The 27,103-nt window shown below is 43.7% G+C and overlaps 1 protein-coding gene across 1 annotated transcript in view; it reads right to left on the bottom strand.

Annotated features, from left to right (window-relative positions):
- The window catches only part of LOC121705237 (RNA binding protein fox-1 homolog 3-like), a 459,068-nt gene that overhangs the window by 431,422 nt on the left and 543 nt on the right, over nt 1-27,103 (bottom strand). The window lies entirely within an intron of this gene.

Here is a 27,103-nt window from a genome sequence, read left to right as displayed (position 1 = left end):
GTGGTGTGGTGACATAAGTATGAGTATAAGTATATATACTCTTTTGATCCCGTGAGGGAAATTTGGTCTCTGCATTTATCCCAATCCGTGAATTAGTGAAACACACTCAGCACACAATGAACACACAGTGAGGTGAAGCACACACTAATCCCGACGCAGTGAGCTGCCTGCACCAACAGCGGCGCTCGGGGAGCAGTGAGGGGTTAGGTGCCTTGCTCAAGGGCACTTCAGCCGTGGCCTACCGGTCGGGGTTCGAACCGTCAACTCTCCGGTTACAAGTCCGAAGCGCTAACCAGTAGGCCATGGCTGCCCCAATGATGACATGCGGTCATCTAACTGGCCTCCCTGATGCGGTAGAATGTGGTGGACTCCAGCGCAGTAATGTGCGGTGTGGTATCATGCAGTGCGGTGTGGTGTGGTGTGCAGTGCGGTCATCTAACTGGCCTCCCTGATGCGGTACCCTGTTTGTACAGAGCTGGATGGTTCAGGCCCGCTCCCCCTGTTTGCTTGGCCTGTCAAAGCTGAATGAGGGCTTCAGCCATCGCAAGGAAACATCTTGTGTCTACAGTCTGATAGATTGCTGCTCAGAAGCCATTTCATGCAGAGAAGATTAAAATGAAGGTGTCAGTCTGTATTAATTACTCAATTAAAGTGTTTGGCGTGAGATTGTGTGCACCCCGCCCAGTCAGTGAGTGTGTGTGTGAATGAGTGTGTGTGTGTGTGTGTGTGTGTGTGTGTGTGTGTGTATACACCCCGCCGTTCCTGTTTTATTCACATACTGTACCATAGAGGGGAATTTGTCTGGCCTGACTGGAATGTGATGTATGTGTGTGTGTGAGTGTGTGTGAGTCAGTGAGTGTGTGTGTGTTTGTCCCACTGACACTCGGCATCTGTTGACATTTTAACAAACCTCATTATCCATCAGCTCTGGTTAACTCAGTGCTTCTCTTTATAGAGAAACACACACACACACACAAACGTCCACACACACACACAAACGTCCGCACACACCCACAAACCCATGTGTACACACACAGATTTATGTAAAGAAATAAATAATAAAACAGACCAAATTGAACAATTATGTTTGAGTTTACTCATGTTTAGCTTTTCTGTTTACCATGTGTCAGGAGATGACAGAAGCCATTTGGTGTGAACAGGGCCTCAGAGATAGCCAGCTAATGGCCCACCTCCTGGAGAAGCAGAGACACTTAACTGTTACACACACACACACATGCCCCTGTAAACAGTCTCTGCAGCCAAAGCTGGGCCATAAAGTGTGTGATGGTGTCCCTGTGTTGGGTGCCTGCTTGCACAGACACACACACACAGCCAAAGCTGGGCCATAAAGTGTGGTGTCCCTGTGTTGGGTGCTTACGACACACACACACACACACACACCGCATCCTCAGTCTGTGAGTAGGCCATAACGAGTGTGTTAGTGTCCCTGTGTTGGCCGCTTGTGTTTAATGTGGCTCTTATGACAGCGCATAGCATCGTCACAACAGGTCAGCATTCCACAGAGTTGGTCTTTGTATTACTGAAGGCAGGGATGGTGTGTGTGTGTGTGTGTGTGTGTGTGTAAGAGAGATGTTATTTGACCTCGGCTCTATCAGATACAGTCCTTCAGTTCAGTCGGACCTGATAGCATCAGCTATTGTCCAGAGCCAAGCGCACAGTGTTTATTTGTGTGGAGGGGTGTGTACACTGTGTGTGTGTGTGTGTGCTGTAGGCTGCATTGTGTGTGTATGCTATATGAGTGTGTAGGTTTGAATGTTCATGGTTGGTGTTTGTGTGATGAATGTGCGTCTGTGAGTGTTTGTGGGCATACATCCGTCCGTCTGTGTGTGTGTGTGTGTGTGTGTGTGCCTTGTCTATGCAGCTAAAGCATCTCTGATAGAGCGATTGATCAGGGCAATGCAGTTGCCCCTTTGCTCAACACCAATCCAGTGAAATATCTGCAATCTGTCTCTCACAGCGGTTCCACACACACACACACACACACACACCAGTGAAATATCTGCAATCCGCTCCGAGTCTCTCAGAGCAGCTTCATCTGCTGTAGCATATACCACACACATGCTAATGCAGAGCCTTTCATTACGGCAAAAACAAGATCAGAGGTCAGCCCCCGTAAACACACACACACACGCACACACACACACAGGTCTCAGTGGGTCATGGCAGTTTCATTTAAGTTTCACTTGTCCCTCAAATGCTGTCTTTTCCATTAGCACTGCAGGTGTGACCAAAAGAAGAAAAGCTTTTTTTTTTTCACATCACAAAGGGTGTGCGTGTGTGTCCCATCACAAAGGCATGTTATAGTGTGTACGAGCAGCAGCAAAACACTAATTGGAGCATGTTTAACAATGTTAAACATAGACCGGCGGATACATGGCTATAACACTCGATCACTACAGACCAGTGGGTACACGGCTATAACACTCGATCAGTACAGACCGGTGGGTACACAGCTATAACACTCACTACAGACCGGTGGGTACACAGCTATAACACTCGATCACTACAGACCGGCGGGTACATGGCTATAACACTCACTACAGACCAGCGGGTACACGGCTATAACACTCACTACAGACCAGTGGGTACACGGCTATAACACTCACTACAGACCAGTGGGTACACGGCTATAACACTCGATCAGTACATACCGGTGGGTACACAGCTATAACACTCACTACAGACCGGTGTGTACATGGCTATAACATTTACTACAGACCAGCGGGTACACGGCTATAACACTCAATCACTACAGACCGGTGGGTACACGGCTATAACACTCGATCAGTACAGACCGCCGGGTACATGGCTATAACACTCACTACAGACCAGCTGGTACACGGTAGGTGTGGAAGGTGTGTATGAGACGAGGACAGTGGCAGTGCTGAGTGTTGAGGCAGGTGTGTTTGAGTTAGCATGTGAAGTGAAGTGTGTGTGTGTGTCATGTCATGCTATAGATGTCTGTATGTGTGTTGTGTGTGTGTGTGTGTTATTCTATAACATGTGAATTTGCATGCTTGTTGCTGCACGTTTGTTTGTTTGCACATGTGTTAGCCTGTCGTGTCAAGTGTGTGAGTGTGTGTTGTAGTTGTACTACCTGAAGGGTAGAGGCTCCCATTGATCTAGTGTGTGTCTGGGAGCCCGAGCTGATCGATGGCGGGAGAGAAAGTGCTGGCGCATGACTGATGCACAGCCCTGTGCTGACCTGATGCGTGGTCGTTACCGCAGCCCTGTGCGACCCGATCTATAGTCGTCAGGGTGACCTGACATAGGGAAGTCGTGGCATCCTGATCTATGGTGGTCAGGGTGACCTGATTTAGGGTCGTCGTGGTAACCTGATGTTTGGCGGTCAGGGTGACCTGATATAAGGTCGTCGTAGTAACCTGATGTATGGTGGTCAGGGTGATCTCTCCTCCCTCCTGCAGAGATCTAACAGCTCCTCTACGAGGCACTGAACTGAGACCAGAGACGGCGCGTGTGTGGTGTGTGTGTGTGCATTACACTGAACTGAGACCAGAGACAACGCATGTGTGTGGTGTGTGCATTAGAGTGCGGTTCGGCCCGCAAATTTCTGCCCGAACCCGGCCCGCGTCCGACAGAGTTGCATCCGAACCCGACAGGCATTTTCACTTTTATGTCCGAACCCGACCTGAGCCCGACGCAGATGATGCCTCAGTTATTCCCATGCTAGTGATTAAACGCTTACGTTTATGGATAGCCTGTCTTTTTAGCCCATTAAACGGAACAAACAACAAATGGAATTGTCTACAGCAGTGGTTCTCAACCTTTTTTAAGTGATGTACCCCCTGTGAAATATTTTTTCAGCCAAGTACCCCCTAACCAGGGCAAAGCATTTTTAGTTGAGAAAAAAGGCTTAAAACAGAGCACTGTGCTATCAGTGTCTAATTATATAGGTTTAGTCAGATTTTTTTTTTTTCTTTTTCGCATGTCCAAATTTCCGTCAAGGATTCCCGGGACACTGTAAGACCGGGGTACACGAAAATTGGTGGGCATGTAACCCCACATGGATAGCATGGAACCTCCTTTTTTCGTTTTGATCTGTAGCCCCCCTGCTGGACTGGACCCCCCGAAAGGAGGGTAGGGCAGACACAGTTTTCTGTGAATATCTCGAGAACCGTAGGGTTTAGGAGGACCAATTTTTTGCGTATGTTTGCCTCCAGGGGTCATGTAAACCCATTCCATATGCACACATGTGCATAAACAGATACACACGCACACACATACATTCACAGTAATCCTACGTATGACACATACTCACACAGTAGACATATACGCATGCATGCACATGCACACACACAGGCACAGAATTATGAACAGGCAAGATGGGGGTGGGGTTGCATAAAATGTATATTACATGTGAAATCTATGAACTAATCATGTTTTGGTACTTGTTGTCTAGCAGATACCAGTGAGAATTGAGTGTGCATAATGCAATTTAGTGAGACAGTTAGAATCATATATGCCTTTCAGCGTGACTTATTTTTGTGGAAAACATGTGCTGGACCGCTCTGCGGTACATCTAGTTTATTAAACTTTGGAACTGATAAACACTTACAAAATTCAAACATTTGGAAAAAAACTATTTTGAACATTTTACATTTTAATAATCCATGACTAAATGTATTGCAAATGATTCAAACTAATGTAGTGAAAACAGTGACCATATAACCATTTAAAACTATAAAATGAACCATTTAAAACTCCATAAATATGCAAAAAACTCATTTGTAGTGTTCTCTCTTGAACTATAAAAATATATAACTAAAGAAATAAATAATTAACTTAATTATAAATAAAGATTTGTGCACATAACATAATTATCAACATAAAGTGTCCTCTTTTGGGATCATAGTAAAGATCTGTTCTTAAAAAGAAATCATTAACTTATTTTTAAATAAAAGCAGAAATTGCTAAAAAATAAAAATATTTATCATCTTAAAACATATTTTTAAGAATCAAAAAGAAGACTCATTTTATTAACTTATATTTTCCAGAGATATTTATTAAATAATTGTTTTTAAAGTATTTTTGCATGGATTCTACTTTTTAAATATATGTATATTTTAAAATATCACGTACCCCCTGGAGTGCCTTCACGTACCCCCAGGGGTACGCGTACCCCCATTTGAGAACCACTGGTCTACAGAATCAGATGAGCGTGCACGCACGCAGGTCACACACAGCGCACATTAACACAAGAGGCCCAAGCAAGCATAGCCTGTTGAAATAGAATTCTAGTCTTACCATTGACGAAAAGTCTTGAAATGAACTGCAACAGTCTTTGAAACTACAGTGCCTCTGTCACTGATCCATATGCAGCATCAACGTTAACTCATTGAATGCCAAGCTGTTTTCGGAAGCTTTGTCCTAGAGTGCCAGCAATCTAGACCATTGTTGATGATTTTTTACAGCCACAGCATATTCTGTGTTATAGCTATGAACACATACAATGGCTCGTTTAAAAGGTGAGACTTTAAGCTCTCTCTCTAATGAAATATGAAGCTCTCTCTCTAATGAAATATGAAGTGTTGCCTGTAAACTTTCCAGGAAGTGATCAGTGAGACCTGGCCACCTAGTGATAGACCCACGAAAATGGCCTGGTTTTGAGCTGATGTGGATGCGCACTGATTCGACCCAAAGCGGCAAACGAGTTATGATAAAATGTCCAGATGTGCGTTTTCATTAGTTTTCGATCGTCATATATTTAATTTCCATTTATCACAGAGTTCCCAAAATCACATATAAGGTGTGTTAGAGTGTCTACTTTCGTCATTTAAAAAAAAAAAGCTAAAAATGTAATATTACATTTTTGGCACTCAATGCATGGGAAGGAAAAACGTAATATTACGTTTTTGGCACTCAATGAGTTAATTGGGGCAACTCGAGGAAATCCTCATCCAGTTGAACGAGATGACCTTGTAGCCTACGGGTAGCCTATACTAACCACAGTATGCAACGCAAATAATCTTAAAATCTCCTGATAGGCTAACAACTTTTTTTAACATCACCCAAGACATGCCACCTGAAAAGCACATGCGTTGTTACGGCTACATAAACAAATCTTGCATACAGGAAGAAAGCTGTTAGGTATTTTTTACATTTTACTTTATTCTCAAAAAACAAACGTTTGCATCATGTAAAGCAGACCTGTTGGTTACCCAACATAATAAGCAATTTTAAATCCAAAGCTTCCAATGCATATCGCCCCCATGCGTCCGAACACGAACTGAACCCGACTATAATCTCTAAATATTTGTAGCCACACTCTAGTGTGTATTACACTGAACTGAGACCAGAGATGGTGTGTGTGTGTGCATTACACTGAACTGAGATCAGAGATGGCGCATGTGTGGTGTGTGTGTGTGCATTACACTGAACTGAGACCAGAGACATCATGTCAATCATTGTAGCTTTTATTTTTGAACACCCCAGCTGGTGTAGCAGAAGCTACTTTCGCTTTCTAAGAGAATGACACGAATGAAAAATAAAAGCGATAGTTCCTTTTTTGTACAACAAGACACATTTTCCCCATGGGAATCTCAAATGATACCATGTCTTCTACAGAAATAAGCAAGGGATAACTTTAAACTTTATTTTTTGGAAGGGACATCTCAGTCAAAGAGGGCAGATGGGCAGTTGCCCAGGCAAGCCCTGGCCTGTGCACGTCCCTGCGTGTGTGTGTGAAGCTTTTGGGGAAGTTTTATGTGCAGATGACAGCAGTGTTGGGGAATAATTATCAACAACCTTAACACGAAGCCTAAAGACACCTACCTTAACACAAAGCCTAAAGACACCTACCTTAACACGAAGCCTAAAGACACCTACCTTAACACAAAGCCTAAAGACACCTACCTTAACACGAAGCCTAAAGACACCTACCTTAACACGAAGCCTAAAGACACCTACCTTAACACGAAGCCTAAAGACACCTACCTTAACACGAAGCCTAAAGACACCTACCTTAACACGAAGCCTAAAGACACCTACCTTAACACGAAGCCTAAAGACACCTACCTTAACACGAAGCCTAAAGGCACCTACCTTAACACGAAGCCTAAAGACACCTACCTTAACACGAAGCCTAAAGACACCTACCTTAACACGAAGCCTAAAGGCACCTACCTTAACACGAAGCCTAAAGACACCTACCTTAACACGAAGCCTAAAGACACCTACCTTAACACGAAGCCTAAAGACACCTACCTTAACACGAAGCCTAAAGATACCTACCTTAACACAAAGCCTAAAGACACCTACCTTAACACAAAGCCTAAAGATACCTACCTACCTTAGTCAAATATTGCTGAAGGGCTCCAGGCAGGTGCCACAGAGGGCATTCTGTTCCAGTTTCAAAGTTGAAGTTGAAAGAATGAAACTAATTCCACCCTTTCTGAATATAAAAGCAGCGGATTGGCTGGTAGTTCGGGCGTAACTTTGCATTGTTTAATGCTATTGGTGGAGTTGCAGTCGGGTTGAATTGAAGCACTGGGCGAGCTGGAGTCACTCTGGCCCCTGAACCACTGATATGCACTGACATAGACACACACACACACACACACACACACACACACACACACACACACACACACACAGGCCCCTGGACCACTGATATGTACTGACATACACACACACACACACACACACATAAACACACTCAGGCCCCTGAACCACTGATACGTACTGACATACACACACACATACACACACACACACACACACTCAGGCCCCTGAACCACTGATATGCACTGACATACACACACACACACATACACACACACACTCAGGCCCCTGAACCACTGATATGCACTGACATAGACACACACACACACACACATACACACACACACTCAGGCCCCTGAACCACTGATATGTACTGACACACACACACACACACACATACACACACACATAAACACACTCTGGCCCCTGAACCACTGATATGCACTGACATACACACACACATACACACACACTCAGGCCCCTGAACCACTTATATGTACTGACATACACACACACATACACACACACTCAGGCCCCTGAACCACTGATATGTACTGACATAGACACACACACACACATAAACACACTCAGCCCCCTGAACCACTGATATGTACTGACATACACACACACACACACACACACACACACATAAACACACACACACACACTCAGGCCCCTGAATCACTGATATGTACTGACATAGACACACACATACACACACACTCAGGCCCCTGAACCACTGATGTGTACTGACATACACACACACATACACACACACTCAGGCCCCTGAACCACTGATATGTACTGACATACACACACACACACACACTCAGGCCCCTGAACCACTGATATGTACTGACATACACACACACATACACACACACTCAGGCCCCTGAACCACTGATATGTACTGACATACACACACACACACACACACTCAGGCCCCTGAACCACTGATATGCACTGACATAGACACACACACACACACATAAACACACTCAGGCCCCTGAACCACTGATATGTACTGACATACACACACACACACACACACACACACTCAGGCCCCTGAACCACTTATATGTACTGACATACACACACACATACACACACACTCAGGCCCCTGAACCACTGATATGTACTGACATAGACACACACACACACATAAACACACTCAGCCCCCTGAACCACTGATATGTACTGACATACACACACACACACACACACACACACATAAACACACACACACACACTCAGGCCCCTGAATCACTGATATGTACTGACATAGACACACACATACACACACACTCAGGCCCCTGAACCACTGATGTGTACTGACATACACACACACATACACACACACTCAGGCCCCTGAACCACTGATATGTACTGACATACACACACACACACACACACTCAGGCCCCTGAACCACTGATATGTACTGACATACACACACACATACACACACACTCAGGCCCCTGAACCACTGATATGTACTGACATACACACACACACACACACACTCAGGCCCCTGAACCACTGATATGCACTGACATAGACACACACACACACACATAAACACACTCAGGCCCCTGAACCACTGATATGTACTGACATACACACACACACACACACACACACACACACACTCAGGCCCCTGAACCACTGATATGTACTGACATACACACACACACACACACACACACTCAGGACTCAGGCCCCTGCATCACTGATATGCACTGACATACAGTAAACACACACACACATAAACACACACACACAAAGTTTAGTTCTGTCTCTCCTCTTGGCCTTGTCTCTGACTTTGAGAATGCATAACAAAAGAAGCCTCTCCTGAGTCTCCCTTCACTCACGCCAGCCATGACACCTGCACACACTGATGGGCTGTTTGTTTGTTTGTTTGTTCTTTGCTGTCAAATATACTGTAAATCTTTCTGTTTCTTCAGAGGCAAACACACACACACACCCACGGATATATTTGTTGTTCAGTGAGTGCATTTTCGCAACATGTACGAGTGGGAACACGTGTGCATGTGTGTGTTTCTGATGTGTGATTGTGTATATGTGTACTTTCTGATGTATGTGTGTGTATGTGTCAGCCAGATTGTGTTAACATGTGTGTATGTGTGTGTGTGTGTGTGTGTGTGTTTCACTCACGCCTGGTTCTCTGACAGGGACGACATATAGCCTGCTGTGGGACACACTCTTTGGGAGACACACCACTCCATCTTACCGCAGCAACCATCAAAGCACACACACACACTCCTCCATATCCCCCTGGATAAAGCATCAGAAGCTGTAGGCGTGCACAGCCAATATCCTTCATCTGGGTTGCTCATGTGTGTGTGTGTGTGTGTGTGTGTGTATTAGCGTACACACACCTGTTCTCCTCTTCCACTCCTTCCCCACGGGAACACACACGCAAGCTGTTGGGAGTGCATCTGTGTGTTATGGATCTGTGTGTCCCATCATATGGATTCTGATCTGCAGAAGTAACACTTGTTTCTGTGCATCTCTCTTTGAGGATGCACATGAGCTAGTTTGTTCTTTAATCATAGATGGTTTGTACTTATAGCTTACTGGAGATGTTGATCTGCAGAAATGTACCCCTGATGAGGCTAGCAGGTATCCCATGTTAGATTTAATCTTTTTTAATGAGTTTACTTTCCTTCATTTCACACTGATTTAATGATTGCATAAGTAATATCATTTACATTTTTATTTTGCGGAATTAAATTTTTTGGTAACACTTATAACTACACAAAATTCATCAATTATTAAGCATTTGTAAACTATTAGTAAATGGTTTGTTTATCATTTCTTAACATATTGCTCATACATTATTTCTCATTAGTAAAGCATTTGTACACACAGTTATAAATGGTTTGTTCATACTAAATACACCTATATCTAAAATGTGTTTCTAAATTATTTTTCATACTTAATAAATTATGCAATAATGAGAAAATGGAAAGCCTTGATTTATGGAAATGTAAAAGGCAGGCTGAATGAATTTGATTTATTTCACTCAAATAGAGCACAAGTTGCTGAGGACCCACAGGGTAGATTAAGTTGTGATTCAAACGTTTTATTCCAATTAGTGTGTGTGTCTGTGTGTGTGTAGGTTCATACACCATACCTGTCAACCCTCCAAATTTAAATATTTCTATTTTAGATTTTAGTGTCTATACACACACACACACACACACACACATCCACGGATTGGTGTTGAGAAAAAGGGCACTGCCATTGCTCTGATCAATCTCTATCGGAGGCGCTTTAGCAGCACAGATGAGACACACACACTCTGTGATGGAGAGCTGAAAAAGCCATCTGCCATCTATGGTGATGTTGTTCCTGCATTGGTCCGTATGAAAGTGTAATAGCTATGAGATAATGTAATGTGTATATTTCTATGAATGTATGTGTGATGTATGTATAATATAAGTGTGTGTACGGTGTGTGTTGGTTGTGTATGGTGTGTATTCTACAAAAACACACATATATTGCGCGGGTGGCATGTGTCAGAACCATAGGGTCAGAACACATGCAGTATACACATATAAATGCACACACACAGGTTCAAATCTTGCTGCAATGTGATGCATGTCTGAACACAGGCATGCAAACAAACACACACTCACATACCCAATTTCACCTGCAGTAGAACACATTCATGCCTCTTATATCAGTCCATCTGCTCTCTCTCTTTCTCTCTCTCCCCAACTATCTCTCTCCCCTCTCTCTTTCTCTTCCCCCCCTCCCCTCTCTCTCTCCCTCTCTTTCTCTCTCTCCCCTCTCTCTTTCTCTTCCCCCCTCCCCTCTCTCTCTCCCTCTCTTTCTCTCTCTCCCCCTCTCTCCCCCCCTCCCCTCTCTCTCTCCCTCTCTTTCTCTCTCTCCCCCTCTCTTTCTGCTCCCATTCTTTCTCTCTGTGTTTTCATTGGATATGGTCGGTTAGAACTGTCAACTTTCTCTGTAACAAAATTATGAACATGGGCCGAAGCTGTATGGATCTCTCTCTCTCTTACACACACACACACACACTGCTAGCTGCTATATTAAGTCGTTCAACTGTGCAGTCAAGACTTGGCAGGACTACGAAATGACTGGTGCTGAATAAAATGCACACAGGTACACACACAAACACACACTGGATGACTGGTTAGTAGTGCTAGTGATGAAAGAGCATATTAATCTCATAATAAATTCTATATGGACAATGGCATGAACATTGATCGGTTTGTGTGTGTGTGAGAGAAATGTGGGAGTTCCACACAGACGTGAATGTCCCTGTACACATACACACACACTGAGGATATGTGTGCTGTTTGCCAGCTTAAGTAAGATTACATCAGTAGTCCTGTTTATGAGTTCAGCCAATGTGTTCATCCCATCAGCGCAAACTCATCCCTGCCCTCTATCTCTCATTCTCTCCCCCTCTCTATCTTTCACTCTGTCCTCTATTTCTGACTACATTTCTATCTACCACTCCATGACTCTCCCTCCTGCTGATTCTTCTCTCTCTCGTTACTAAAGCAGTATAGCACAGATGAGAGTGGGGTTGGTCATGGATCTTCCCACGGGTGTTGTTCGGCCTTAGGTCGAGTGGCACAGGCAACAACAGCCGTGCGAATATCCATGACCAATCCCACTCGTGCTATATTGCTTTTATACAACAATTCTACCACAAACTAAATAATCTGAAAACACACCATTATTGTTTAAAAAACGTTTATTTCGACTTTGTTTTTACGCATCAAAAAGTAGTTCCATTTTCAATAGACAGTGTCTTGGTTGCCACGTAACCAACATTTCAGATCCCTCTCCAACGGGTCTTTGTGGGTTTTCCATATCTTCGTTAAAAGACATTGTGAAATAAGGATAGCCGTTTTCATCCTGTTTTAAAATGAACGAGTCTGGTTGAACTGATTGAGCCCTGCCTGAAGTCCGGCATAGCTACTGATCCCATATAGTTCCCTTTTGGTTGTTCTAATGGTGGCATAAAATTCCTGCAGTAGCCTATTCCGCCGAGATCGGATTTGCCGATGGTTTTCAAATGAATGTCTCTCTTGGTGTCAGATAGCCATGACGTTTGCTTAACGGTGTTGCTTTTGTGCAGGTGTTGTGTCCAACTGGGCTACCTGTCGAGTCATGCTACCACGCAAGCGCAGTGGAAAAGGCAACTCACAATCCACTGTTAGAAGTAGGCTACATAAACTATCATTTTCGACAGAACACCGGCTCTGGCACAGGCTCAGTCCAGTTCGTCTGCGCTGATGGAGACGCACCTGGATGAAGATGCACTCTCCTCCCACTTGACTGTCTGTTCCTCATCGTCATCCGACATGTCAAATATTAACTCAAAAGTTATTTTGGGGAAATCCATTGTTTCTCCAATTGCCAAGGCTACTCGCTTTTTTTAATTTATGAGAGCTTTAATTTAATTTTAATTTAACGGTTATTGCTACATTGTGTCAAAGCATTATAGAATCTTCGCATTGTATAGCAGAGTGATTTATTATTGCTGTGCAAAGTCTGAGTTGAAATGTCCAGGGATATTCCACCTCATATTATTATGAGATAATATGTGACCAGGCATGGCAAAACCAGGCTCAAGTCGCAGAAAAACGACTTTGAAGGTTTTTTTTTTTTTTCCAAATGAGTTATTTTCGTTTTTTTGCAGAATGTGCAAGTTGAAGTCCTAAAGAAGCAATTCCATGTTTCAGATAACAGCATTGGTTGCTTTAAAAGTGTATATTTTGTCTTTGAAAATGGTTAAGTTTCAGGAAGTAAACCAGCGTTTGAATTGGGCGTGACTATTAGTGCTCTTTTGTTTTGTCGGCCAATCAGCTGTATGCTAGAAGTAACCTCATGGCTACTTACTGAACCAGCATGCGGTTTGTTTACAATTGGAATGGAGATGGACAAAGCACAGCGGATTGCAGATGACCTGAATCTGATGATGAAGGCGACTTCATTACATTGGAGAACATCCCTAATCTAGAGCTGACCTTAGCCGAAGATAATTACAACGAGGAAGAATCTCTCGGTCTGGCAGCAGAGGAACTAGATCGTAAAATATCAGATGCTATTTCCACAGTTACATTTGACGGGGATAAAGTTCCATTGCTACTAGCTAACGTAGGCCTACTGTCGTTATCTATTGGCACCATAGGCTACTAGCCAAAACCCATTACAGATAGTTTCGGTGGGCAATTAATTTGAATAATGCGAGAATGTCTTGTTTTGACTGATGGCAGGGTGCCTTATCGTGTCTACATTCAAATTAACAGGGTTTGCAAACGTGATCTCATGTTTTTTTTAGACTACTTTATCCATTGCTACTAGCTGGTTCTGTAACCCATTACAGATAGTTTCGATGGGTCATTAGCACTGCAGGCTGACAAATCAGTGACCGTGACAGGGGGGAGGGTTGATCTTAATGTCATGTAAATGAGGACCATCCATGGATTGAGGGAGAAAGTAGTCAAATTGAAAACCCTGATTTCTCAGCTTGTAGCTTTGAGATGTGTATACTTTAAAATAGCTACAACTTATTCAAATAGTATCAGATCTCCATGAGTGAGACATCATTGGATAGCTTTGAAACTACACTTTCAGAATCTGTGAATAACTCAAAATGTCTCTGGGGAGACATGTGCCTGGTTTTGCCATGCCTGGTCACATATTTCAACGTCTCTCGGCCAATCAGAAACAAACTAGATGTACCGCATAGCGGTACAAAATATGACCGCCGCTGAGTCCTGTACATCTGTTCCGCGAAAATAAATCACACTTCAATTTGTCTCCATATTTTACTCCATCCCCCACTCTTGAAACTTTTGTGTATGCTTGTTTGGCATGCCTGAGTGTGTGTGTGCGGCTGCACAGAAAGTAGCCTACTGGTGCTGAAAAGATGAATAGATTGTAGAATAGCCAAAGATGTAGCATTGTTATAAAACCTTTAAAATCTCTAAACAATCACAAGTAGGGCAGTTCATCACAGTTCATCCATTGCAACTGGATTGATGAAAAGGTCACTTACACCTGTAGGCTACATTGTATTTGGGAAAAGCAAAAGGTATCAGCATAATGTTATTTATTTATTTATTTTTTATGTATTTATAAACAAAAACATCTCTGTCAGTTCCATGCCGTTTTCAACAGCTATCAAAAACAAAGGTCATTTTTGGATGGATGGATTTTTTGTGAATGTTTCTTCTTCTACATAAGATTTTAGTCATCTTTAGTTCATGTAATACTTTATTGTCAATGCACAAATTAAGTAACAGTAGTCTGAAACGTTATTGTTAATGCACAAATTAAGTAACAGTAGTCTGAAACAAAATGCTGTTTTACATCTAACCAGTGGTGCAAATAACTGACATGTCCAAATGGGCCTTGATGAAATGCGTCGCTAGACTGTTCATACACATTTTAACGGGCCAAAGTTGAAGAGCTTTTGTCCGTGCAAATATAGGCTGATTCATGTTCCCTTGCATTGTGTAACTGAGGTCCATGGCTAGTCTGGCTTTCATCAGACCAAGCTCAATCTTTTAAGAAATCAAAAAATAAATAGCGGGCAGATCAGGCTGGGTTCACCCAGCCTAGTCCATAGGCACCCAATATTGTTTAATTTTCCGATTGAGATATACACGCTCTGGCTATTCTAAATGCAAAAATGCATCAGGGAGTTATGACAAAACGGTAACTAACAAACTAGATCCTAATAGAAAGCTGTTAGCTTCCCTAAGCTACAGGTAGGATTAGGCTATAAGGTAGGCCTATTTACAACATAAATTGTCAATAGGCTATGCTGGCGACACAAATAAAATCTCCTTTGGAAACCAATGGCTTACGCCTTACAGTATCAAGCGGACTTAAACTGCCATATCGTGGCGAAAAGTTGTAATAACATTCACGCAGCTCCATGAGTCAAGGAAAGCGCGAATGAAGTAGGCCTAGCCACTTCTAAATGGGACCCACTACACAGTAGCTTAAGGTGTGTTGCTAAAGCAGCCATTATGAAATGAAGGTGTCATTGTTTGGATACTTCACACACACATGCTTTTTAATTTCACAGACTACAACTACCAAGCTGGAATCAAAGCACATCGATTCCCCTCTCACACCCTGCACGCACTTAAAACAAAATAAACAGGCGTCTCAGTCTCACGCATGTATAGGCAAAACTGTATCAGACCGGTGTAACGTTGGTAAATCTTCCATTGCACAGAATGATTTTGTAGCACGTGCAATAAATGACAGTCGAAAGATACAAACAGTGCTGCTATCAATTTGCTTGGTATAACCGCATTTATAGTTTTCTACAAATGCAATCAATCAATATTCACAGAGAACTGTGTCTGCCCTACCCTCCTTTCGGGGGGTCCAGTCCAGCGGGGGGGCTACAAAAAAAAAAAAATCTGACTAAACCTATATGACCACCGCTTCGCTGCGCGGCGGTCATAATAAATAGTTCCATAGAACCCAATTGCTGTATAATCTCCAACAACTATTTACTTCTCTCTACATCTCTCCCTGATTCTCTCTATCCCTCTCTCCAGCTCTCATTCTCTGCTGTATCTCTCCCTATCTTTTTGATTCTGCTTCCCTGTCCACTCTCCCTCCATTTCTCTCTAATTCTTTTCTCTCTCTTCATCCCTCCCTCTCTCTCCATCCCTCCCTCTCTCTGGTCTATTTAAAGCGCCTGTTGTAAGTTGTGTAATGTTTTGGCTGCTGGTATCTTCTCTCCCTTTTTTTCTCACCTTTGTTCTCAGTCGTCCTCTGTCCATCTGTCCACCACCTCTCCCTCTTTCTCCATCTCTCCCTCCCTCCACCTCTCCCTCTTTATCCATCTCTCCCTCCCTCCACCTCTCCCTCTTTATCCACCTCTCCCTCCCTCCATCTCCCCCTCTTTCTCCATCTCTCCCTCCCCCCACCTCTCCCTCACTCCATCTCTCCCTCCCTCCACCTCTCCCTCTTTATCCATCTCTCCCTCCCTCCACCTCTCCCTCTTTATCCACCTCTCCCTCCCTCCATCTCTCCCTCTTTCTCCATCTCTCCCTGTTTATCCATCTCTCCCTCCCTCCACCTCTCCCTCCCTCCACCTCTCCCTCTTTATCCACCTCTCCCTCACTCCATCTCTCCCTCTTTCTCCATCTCTCCCTGTTTATCCATCTCTCCCTCACTCCATCTCTCCCTCTTTCTCCATCTCTCCCTGTTTATCCATCTCTCCCTCTTTCTCCATCTCTCCCTCTTTCTCCATCTCTCCCTCACTCCATCTCTCCCTCCCTCCACCTCTCCCTCACTCCATCTCTCCCTTGCTCTCCCTCTCTGTCTATTGCTTTCTCTATCTCCACCTCTCCCTCTCTCTCCACCTCTCCCTCACTCTGTCCATCTCTTTCTACGGTAACTCCAGCTGTTTAGTCTCTCTCTTTGGGCCAATCTCAATTCTCTCTTTTACCCCTTCCCCTATCCCTTCATCTTACCCCTAGCCCTTGTCCCTCGAAACCGAGTGGACAGACATAGGGGTAAAGAATATTCCCCTTGGAAATGAGATACCACTAGCTAACCATAAGGGAGAGCTGGATGATTGAAACACTTAAATTAACGTAATTTACAGAGATCGTACCACACTGAAAGCTAATATTTTGTCACCCAATTTTTGTAATCATGAAGACAGCAACATTTCTAAGTGGCTTGTTTGGTGCATATTTTCCATGTAGCTCTCAGTCTCAGTCTTCACACTTCCGGTACCCCTCTTTGCACACACTAAACAACGTTTACCCCTCATTTCCTTTTTCCTTGCAGCCTAGGGAGTAAAATAAAGGCCTCGCGCTGTGGCTCTCCTAGAAACTCAGTGAGACTGAGGGTCATCTAGGCACTAAGATTCTAGAGTGAGTGTGATTTCTGGCGCCATACTACGTTCTCTTTTGTTCCATAGCTGTCAACATTGAACATTGAAAATAAGGGAGATTTCCCAGGTTTCTCACCCAAAATACGGGATAATGGCAACATTCGTCCCCATAACGTTGGGTTGCAGTAGTATAGCAACAGAGTAGCCTACTTTATTCATGCCTAACAGCCTACTGGTATATTCATTTGGTCAACAGCCCTAAAAAAGCTAAATTTACCTTTGGTTTACTTGTAGTTTTACCGTGTAACTTTAAACAGTGTGCATGCTTTACATTAGTAAAGCATACTTGTGCTTCATTCATCCACACATCCAGCTCCTAACGTTTTGACAAGCATGTCCACCAATTGACCTTGTTCATGCCCATCTCTAGCTTTGCTGTCTCCGTCCTTTCTGTTTTTGTTATTTGCAAAAAATATGTAGTATTTATTGGTAACCAGCAACAATTGCAATTTATTAATCGCTGTCATTCTCTCTTCTGCGCAAACAAAAATTTGTTACGTTCGAAGTAGCCTATAGTGCGTAATTCTGCTTCATAAAGTTGAACAAATACATTTGGATATTTCACAGAAAAGTAATAGCCAGTTTATGGTCTACAGTGCAGAGTTGGTAAGTTAGGGTAGGCCAACTTGGAATGAATATACAAACGGGAAATTATCTCTAGCTGGGTAGCCTGATGGTAGGCAGGTGCGCACGTAGACATACGGCCGAACACTATGCAAGCGCCTATGAATCGTGCTCTCACGACAACCACGCCATTAACTTAAATAGTTTAACATCACTCTGAGTTCGCCTTCAAGCAAGCAAAACGATGATTTGAAGACATCTGTTTCGCTGGAAGTGCAAGGGGGTAGCAACAGGGCAACACAGAGACAGGCCCGATGGCAGGTTTAATGTTGGCTATGAGAGTATTAAAAATAGGATATTCTACGGGAAAATATTAAAACAGCAAGACAGCGGGGGGGAAAGTAAAATACGTGATGAACCCGGAACAAGTTGGCATACTAGGTATGTTTCGTTCCCTGTAATTATTTGTGAAATTCTGCAAACAGACTTTTCAAGGCATTTGAGAAGGAAGGAGTGGTAGCGTGCAAGCTCCCAAATTGACACTCGTCTGAGAAATGGAGTTTTGGATAATTGCTGCTTCAGCAGCTTTACCTATATGCTAAAATATACAATGACAGAGGGAGCCTAGAGTCGAGTCCATAGCAATCAGTTCATGTGTTGAATTTGTTATTACCCAGTGTGCTTTGTTGAATGGTCTCAATGTTTTATTTTTTTATTTCATGTGAATACTAGAGGATAACTTAGTATCTGAAGTAATGTTATGCAGGAAGTGTGCATTTAGTTTCCATGCTTATTGTGTTTCCACAACAATGTTAGTGAGTAAATCTACTGAAATGGCCACCATGTTGGTGGAGTGTGATGTGTAAGATCAGAAAGCAGAGGTTGGTGAAAGAAAATTATCACAGTATGTCTTCATTGCGCACAGCAGCGCGGGCGGAAAACTTCGACAATTGGCAGGGGAGGGTCATGTCTTTTTTGCAAATTCTGTTGGAGGGTCATTGAAAAAAAAAATTGCAGGCAAGGGAGGGTCTTTTTGACTGAAGCACTCAAAATCCCTCCGGTGGCCCCTTAAATAAATAACAAACAGTCCCTTAGAAACTACAATCTGACTACATTTTCGAGGCGCGATTGGATACTTCCGCTGAGTTACATCTACATACATGAGTTATAACCGGTCCGGGTTCAGAAAGTCGAATATTCATTTTTTTCCGCGGCGAAGCGATAGGAGACGAAGCACCGACCAAACAACTCACAAAAGTGTTGTAGAACCATCAGAACGACTCTCAACCTGCATAATTAAGGTTATTTTGGCTAAAATTGTTGCATAGGGCTTCTTTAACATAAATGGCAAGAATAAGCCCAGTAGTGGAGTCAGTCTGAACAGAACGGTAGACTACCAAGCAACAAGGGGGCAGGTGAATTCCCGGAAGTAGAAACATCAATGGAGGCGGGAGGGCCCATCGTTCAATTTGCGTCAGTGCCCTTCCATTGAAATTCAAATCGTATTAAGTATGTCAGATGCAAACCTATCCAACGTAGTGTGGAAATAGCATTAACTCTCTCTCTTTCAGAAAGTACGTTTCTGGAGGGAGCTGTGGTTTGGATGAGAAGCAGATGACTCCGTCTGGCCTATCGACATCTACAAAAATCATACGCTACCACAGACATGCTGCATATTAATGCTAACACAATTTCTCACAAATCATATAAATAAAAACATGACTACATATAAATTACTTTGACAATTAACTGAAGAATAGAGGGGTGGGAACACACACACACACACAGGGTCTGTACAAAACGGGAAAAAATGCTGCCTTTGAAGATATCTAACAGGAGAGCAAGGCATCGAGGCATGTCCGAATCAAATATTTCTGTGAAATGCTGCCTTCTAAGATACCTTCGTTTTGACAAATTTTAAAGGCAGCACTGATGTATCCGTTATGCTGCCTACAACGTCAAAAATTCTATTTAATTATTATTATATAGTGAGCAACTATAGCTGCAGTCGAACGTTACGTTATTCTTCTTTCTGGTATCCTGACAACGGCGTTCTGTGTTGCTATCTTGCTAGACTGTCCGAAACAAAGTTTGTAGCCGTTACCTTGATGCCTGCTACGGCAAGTGACTCGGTAGAGAGCTGGGGGCAGCGAGACAGCAGACGGCTACCTTCCGTTTTGTACAGACCCACAGAGACATACTTGTGTATGTGTATGTGTGTATGCTCACAGATGCCCTATTTCCTGCTGGTCCCCCCGCCCCCACCCCAAATTTAGATTTAAATTCTCCCTCTCTTTTCCTCTCCTTCCTTCTCCCTTTCTCTTTCTCTCTCTGTCTCTCTCGCTCTCTCTCTCTTCCTCCTCTCTCTGCGCCTTTCTCCTCCCTCCAGACGATTCTATTCAATCTGCCTATCTTCCAGCCACAGCCCCATGAAAACCCCCAACTGCAGCAGAGCAGATCAGGCCGTGGAGAAACAACCTACACACACACACATGCATGCACGCACACACACACACACACACGTACATGCATGCACACACACACACACACACGTGTATGCATGCATGGACTTACACACTCTCTCTCTCACACACACGCACATACACCATGTGAGCACACACATTTGCAAAGACTCTTGCTCATTTATAGTATACACACACACACTCAGACACACATGCAGTAGCACATATGTACAATAAGCGTATTAACCCATCAGCTAAACAGGGTTATATAAACTCATAGTCAGACAAACACACACACACATGCACACACACACATCCCTCTCTGTACAGCTGTGCTGGACCCTGTGCAATCACGGTGCCCAGACCTGAGTTATAATGGCCGTTACCGTGGCGCCCGGGTTGCAGTGTTAACCAGCTTTTACGCTTGGGTCCAGGGATTTGGGTATGTTTGGAGACCCCCCACGGGTGACACACACACACACACACACTCACACACACACACACACACACACAGGGGTGATATGCAGTCCACTACCCCCCTCTTGTGTCAATGAGACTGTCTCAATGATTAACAACTCTTTCTCTCAAACTCTCTGTCATACGCAGACACAATGTTTGAGAGAGACAGAAAGACATGAGCATCATGCAAGACACACACACACACACACTCCATGGGAACACGTGTCTGCACCCACCCACACACACCACAGCCCAGCGCATACACACACACACACAAACAACCCAGCACACACACAAACACACCACAGCCCAGCGCATACACACACATACACAAATAGCCCAGCACACGCACACACACAACCACACAAACAAACAAATAGCCCAGCACACTGTTATTTGGACTGAGAGCAGAAGACGACACTAGACACTAAGCCCTCTTTTGTCTGTGTGCTTTTGGTGAGTGTGTGTGTGTGTGTGTGTGTGTGTGCTTTGGTGTGTGTGTGTGAGAGAGAGAGTGAACTCTATGGGCCAGATCTACGCACATTTGCAAACGTAGCGTTATCAGCGCCATGGCCAGCCTGCACAAACCGCACGCTGTGACACTCACATCATATTGATCAAACCAGCAGTTCATTGGGTAATCGGCGTTTTTCTCCGGGAAACTCCACAAAACTCCCACTTTCCCCTGACCCTCCTATGAATGCATATGTGTGAGATGGAAAAGTGCAATTTCTCAGCTCCTCCGACAGGCAGTCTGCGCTGCGCTTTTACCTCAGTGTCGCCATGTTTTTACGGGCATGTTGCAAATACGCCTGAAGTGGGCACCCATCTAGCACCATATTCTCATGTCCCCATAGTCTTATGCCCATTCCCTGTGTGTGTGTGTGTGTGTGTGTGTGTGTGCACTACACACTCAGAATCACCCTCATACAGTGGAGTGGATATCAACCAGTGGGTCAGGGAAGGGATTTCATCACACACAGATGAGGTGTAGGTGGCCATCACACACTCACACACAGACTCACACGCACACACACACACACACACTCTGAACCACACTTAAACATACAGAGACACAGTGCTATCTTCATATTACTGTAAGTGAATATTTCAACAATAAATGATAACGGAATTGTTCTATAGAAATCTGAGTGAACACAGACACCAATCCTACTTTAAAGCCATATGGTATAGAAAGCTGAGTGTGTATAGATAGAAGCCTACTTTAAGGAGATATGGTATACAGAGCTGAGTGTGTATAGATCAGGGGTGGGCAAACTTTTTGGCTCAAGGGCCACATTGGGTTTTGAAAATTGGCCGGTGGGCCACACAACAACCCCCCCCCAACGGCACACGCATAAACAAATACATTTTTTATAGCCTAATTTAGTATGAAAAGTATTTGTTTTAAAATATTAATTGCTTAAAAATACTGCAAATTTTATGCTGTTTAACAAATGTATAAATTGTGCACTGTCGCTTTAAGACAGTCGCTTTAATTCACGTTTATTTCTCAATGATCTTCTGCCTGCTCCGCTATGGCTAGTGCTGTACCTACAGCTGGGCCCTCTCACAGTTTTTAAATGGTCAGTAGTGGGAACTACTGTTGCCTTCATGATTTCCTTTTAAAACTTTCTCATAAGAAGGAGATATCAATTATCAACAATCACAAGCCAGCTGGAACCTGCGGCTCTCTTTCCCTCTCGTGAGTGCAGACGCGTTCCCAATTAAATGGATTGCATAATGTTCACGTTAGATCTGCTGCAAAGGAGATAACTAAGAGTTAACTTAGTTTAACATGATGTTATCTCTATTTAACATGATGTTTTGACATTGACATTGTAAACGTTATCTAAGGAGAGTGAAAAGCAGTTTGCAGTAAAGCTAACCAACGTCGTCTCTATCGCAGGAAAAAAATAGCGAACAGCCTGATAACCAAATGAAATGCTCGGCGGGCCGGATGAAAGTGCTTGGCGGGCCGGATCCGGCCCGCGGGCTGCAGTTTGCCCACCCCTGGTATAGATAGAAGCCTACTTTAAGGAGATATGGTATACAGTATACTGTATGTCGGAGTGTGTATTAAGTGTGTATTAAGTGTACTTTTTCTCAGGGGCTGCTGTAGTGTTGCTCTATCTGAACAGTATAAGTATACTTATACTGTATATGGGAGTGTGTATTAAGTGTGCTTTTTCTCAGGGGGTGCTGTAGTGTAGTAGCTCTATCTGATTGTGTTCCTATAAATCCCCAAGCGGGACTCACCGACAGCCATCTACCTCAAGTGTGCATGATTCAGTGTTAGTTTTATTAGAGTACTCATAAAGGGCAGAGGTGTGTGTGTGTGTGTATGTATGTGTGTGTGTGTGTATGTGTGTGTGTGTGTGTGTGTGTGTGTGTTATATTCTACTACACCTATTTCAAAAAGTGTTTCGTCTAAAGAGTGTGTGCAAAGTGAAAGCTATCTGCTTTGTCCCGTCTCCGAATGAGAGGTGTGTGACGCTGCCAGCAGCTTTACTCTGCTAAAAGAGAAAGGATTTGGCAAGCAGTGTGTGTGTGTGTGTGTGTGTGTGTGTGTGTGTGTGCATGCACGCGCCTGCATCTGTCTGTGTGTGTGTTTTTGAGTAAGTGTCTGTGTCCCCGTGTGAGTGTGTGTGTGTGTGTGTGTGTGTGTGTGTGTGTGTGTGTGTGTGAGGACAGATTTATTTCCACCTGCTGGTGGTGGATGAGAGCCCCATAAATAAATGTAGCACGGAGAGCAGAGAAAGCTCTATGTGTGTGTGTGTGTGTGTGTGTGTGTGTGTGTGTCTGTGTGTGTGTGTGTGTGTGTGTGTGTGTGTGTGTGTGTGTGTGTGAAAGCTCCATTGAAGAAGGAGGGAGAGGGAGTTCACGAGAAAAAAATAAAAATGCAGAGAAATAGTAGAGCTGAATTCAGAAGAGAGGAGATAAAGAAAGAAGAGATGAACAGAGAGACAGGAGAAGAGAAAGAGGGAGAGAGAGAGAGAGAAAGGAGGCTGGAAAAAAGAAGTGAGGAAAGAGAGAGAGAGATGGAGAGAGAGACCAAGTCTGAGAGATGTCCACTTAGTGTGCAAATACAGGGTGTGGGGACGGGAGAGGTCCAGATCCTCGACAGCGCGCGCGCGTGTGTTTGGGAATGCTGCTAGTCTCTCGTTTGTGTATGTGAGTGTATATGTGAATGCGTGTGTGTGTGTATATGAGTGTATATGTGAATGCGTGTGTGTGTGTATGTGAGTGTATATGTGAATGCGTGTGTGTGTGTGTGTGTGTGTGTGTGTGTGTGTTGGAGACAGAGAGAGGCTTAATAACTGCACAAACCACCATCCTCTGATCTGCTGCCACAGAAACCTTTGGTGAGGACACACACACACATTCTTAGATGGTCAGCGTGTGTGTGTGTGTGCATGTGTGTGTGTGTGTGTGTGTGTACTTGTGCATGTGTGTGTGTGTGAGGGAGTGAGTGCATCACTACCACTGATACCCTCAAAGTACCCCTTCTGATGCGTCCACAGAGGAGTTTCTTCAGGCGTTTTGTAATCTCCTCATCAGGATAACATAGCACATCACAACACAACACGTATACATACATTCAGAAAATACATTTCAGTCTTCTGGAACATACACTGTGTGAATGATAGAAGACTATGAAACACACACACACACACATTCACACACACACACACACACACATCCATCACTATAAAACCAGACTGAACCATACACACATATGACCTCACATATACACACTTACTGTTCAGACTAAACCATGCACACATGACCTCACATATGACACACACATATGACAAAAAGGCACATATGCATGTGAACACACACACACACACAGGTACACATGTACACAGACATTAGGGGCATACATATATTAGTGGCCTACTGGTTAGCGCTTCAGACTTGTAACCGGAGGGAAGTAGGCACGGCTGAAGTGCCCTTGAGCAAGGCACCTAACCCCTCACTACTCCCAGAGCGCCACTGTAGCAGGCAGCTCACTGCGTCGGGATTAGTGTGAGCTTCACCTCACTGTGTGCTGTGTATGTTTCACTAATTCACAGATTGGGATAAATGCAGAGACCAAATTTCCCTCACGGGATCAAAAGAGTATATATACTTATATATACCTATACTTATACTTAGACATACAGATCAGAATAAGTCATATATGTCATATGTATGGCACTCTCTAGGAAACATTCTACCAGTAATGGTATATGACGTATATGACTTATTCTGAGTGCATCTACAGTGATGACAGAAAGCAGCGGTGATACGTCTGGAGTATAAAATAATCTAAAGGTACATCTGGAGTGTAAAATAATCTAAAGGTACGTCTGGAGTATAAAATAATCTAAATGTACGTCTGGAGTATAAAATAATCTAAATGTACGCCTGGAATATAAAACAATCTAAATGTACAGTACGTCTGGAGTCTATAACAGAGTAATGACAGAATCTTCTGCAGCAAAATCTTTTCAGTCGTGCCATTTTAGTGACGTATTTCAGTCGTGCCATTTCAGTAAGGCATTTCATTTTAGTGAGGTATTCTATTTTAGTGAGGTATTCCATTTTAGTGAGGTATTTATTTTAGTGAGGTATTTCATTCTAGTGAGGTATTTCATTCCCACTCAGATTGATTACTAGACATGACTGTGCACATAGAGAAAAGAAGAATGTGTAAACCTGTGCAGTAATCAAGTGTATTAAATATAACGTGTGTGTGTGTGTGTGTGTGTGTGTGATTGTCCAGTTAAGCTCTGTCAGATCAGAAGCAGAACCCACTGGCCGTCCAGTCGAAAAGCCTCCCCATACGACCCCACTTCTTACACACACACGCACATATACAACACACACCAAATACACGCACACACACACACACACACAGAGCACTCACTGGACTTGAAGCCATACCTATTCATGTGTGTGTGTGTGTTTTCTACAAATGCAAACCCTGAGGTAGATTAACACCTGACAGCTGAGCACCTGTGAGACTGAAGCTGTTTTTGGGCCAGGTGGGCTCGTCAGACATTTTTTATAGCTCCTCTCTTTTATCTCTTCTTTTTAGCTTTTATTTAATTTAATTTTATTTTATTTTATTTGACTTTTAGATGGGAATAGTGGGGCGAGAACAACTGGCCAGTGCACAATAGTCAAACCAACTACATATTAAAATAAATGTTAATTCTAATTTCCTAACTGAACCCTAACGGAACCATCAAGACTGATCCAGTGGCGCTCACCCTAACAGAACCATCAAGGCTGATCCATTTGCGCTCACCCTAACGGAACCATCAAGGCTGATCCAGTGGCGCTCACCCTAACGGAACCATCAAGACTGATCCAGTGGCGCTCAGCCTAACGGAACCATCAAGACTGATCCAGTGGCGCTCAGCCTAACGGAACCATCAAGGCTGATCCAGTGGCGCTCACCCTAACTGAACCCTAACGGAACCATCAAGGCTGATCCAGTGGCGCTCACCCTAACGGAACCATCAAGACTGATTTAGTCGCGCTCACCCTAACGGAACCATCATGGCAGATCCGCTTAAAAAACACATTCTCTTCCTCTCTGGCTTGCGTGCCATAGCGCATTTAGTTATCTGATTAAAAAATGTCCACATTCGTGTCTGGATCAGAGTAGTGGACTCACAGTCCGCAGAGTCGCGCGCGTCTACCTCGAGGACAAAAGCAACGGGCAGCGAACTAAGGAAGGAACAGCCGTGCAAACAAAGGCAAACGGATGTGACCTGTGAAACTGATGAAAAGAGGCACGCTGGCCACACGGCCAGGAAGGGGCAGATGGAGAGGAGAGGAGGGGAGAGGAGGAGAGAGGAGAAGAGAGAGGAGAGGAGAAGAAAAGATCAAAGTAGTGAGAAGATTCTGTTGCAGTGTAAACTAAACCCATAGGAGTCCAAAAGCCACCAAAATTTCAGTAAGCACACACACACACACACGCACGCACGAACGCACGCACGCACGCACATACACATACATACAAACACTGACACATCACATGAACCAGACATTTCTGCCAAATTGGCAAACATTTGTTTTCCTCTGGTTGCAAACTTTCATCTTTTTTTTACTTCAAAATTAGAATGTATCGTTTGAGAGAAGTTG

Source organism: Alosa sapidissima, chromosome 3 (genome assembly GCF_018492685.1).
Source record: "Alosa sapidissima isolate fAloSap1 chromosome 3, fAloSap1.pri, whole genome shotgun sequence".
Classification (NCBI taxonomy): domain Eukaryota; kingdom Metazoa; phylum Chordata; class Actinopteri; order Clupeiformes; family Clupeidae; genus Alosa; species Alosa sapidissima.
The sequence above is the reverse complement of the archived record's forward strand: the minus strand, read 5'-3'. Positions and strand labels throughout refer to the sequence as shown.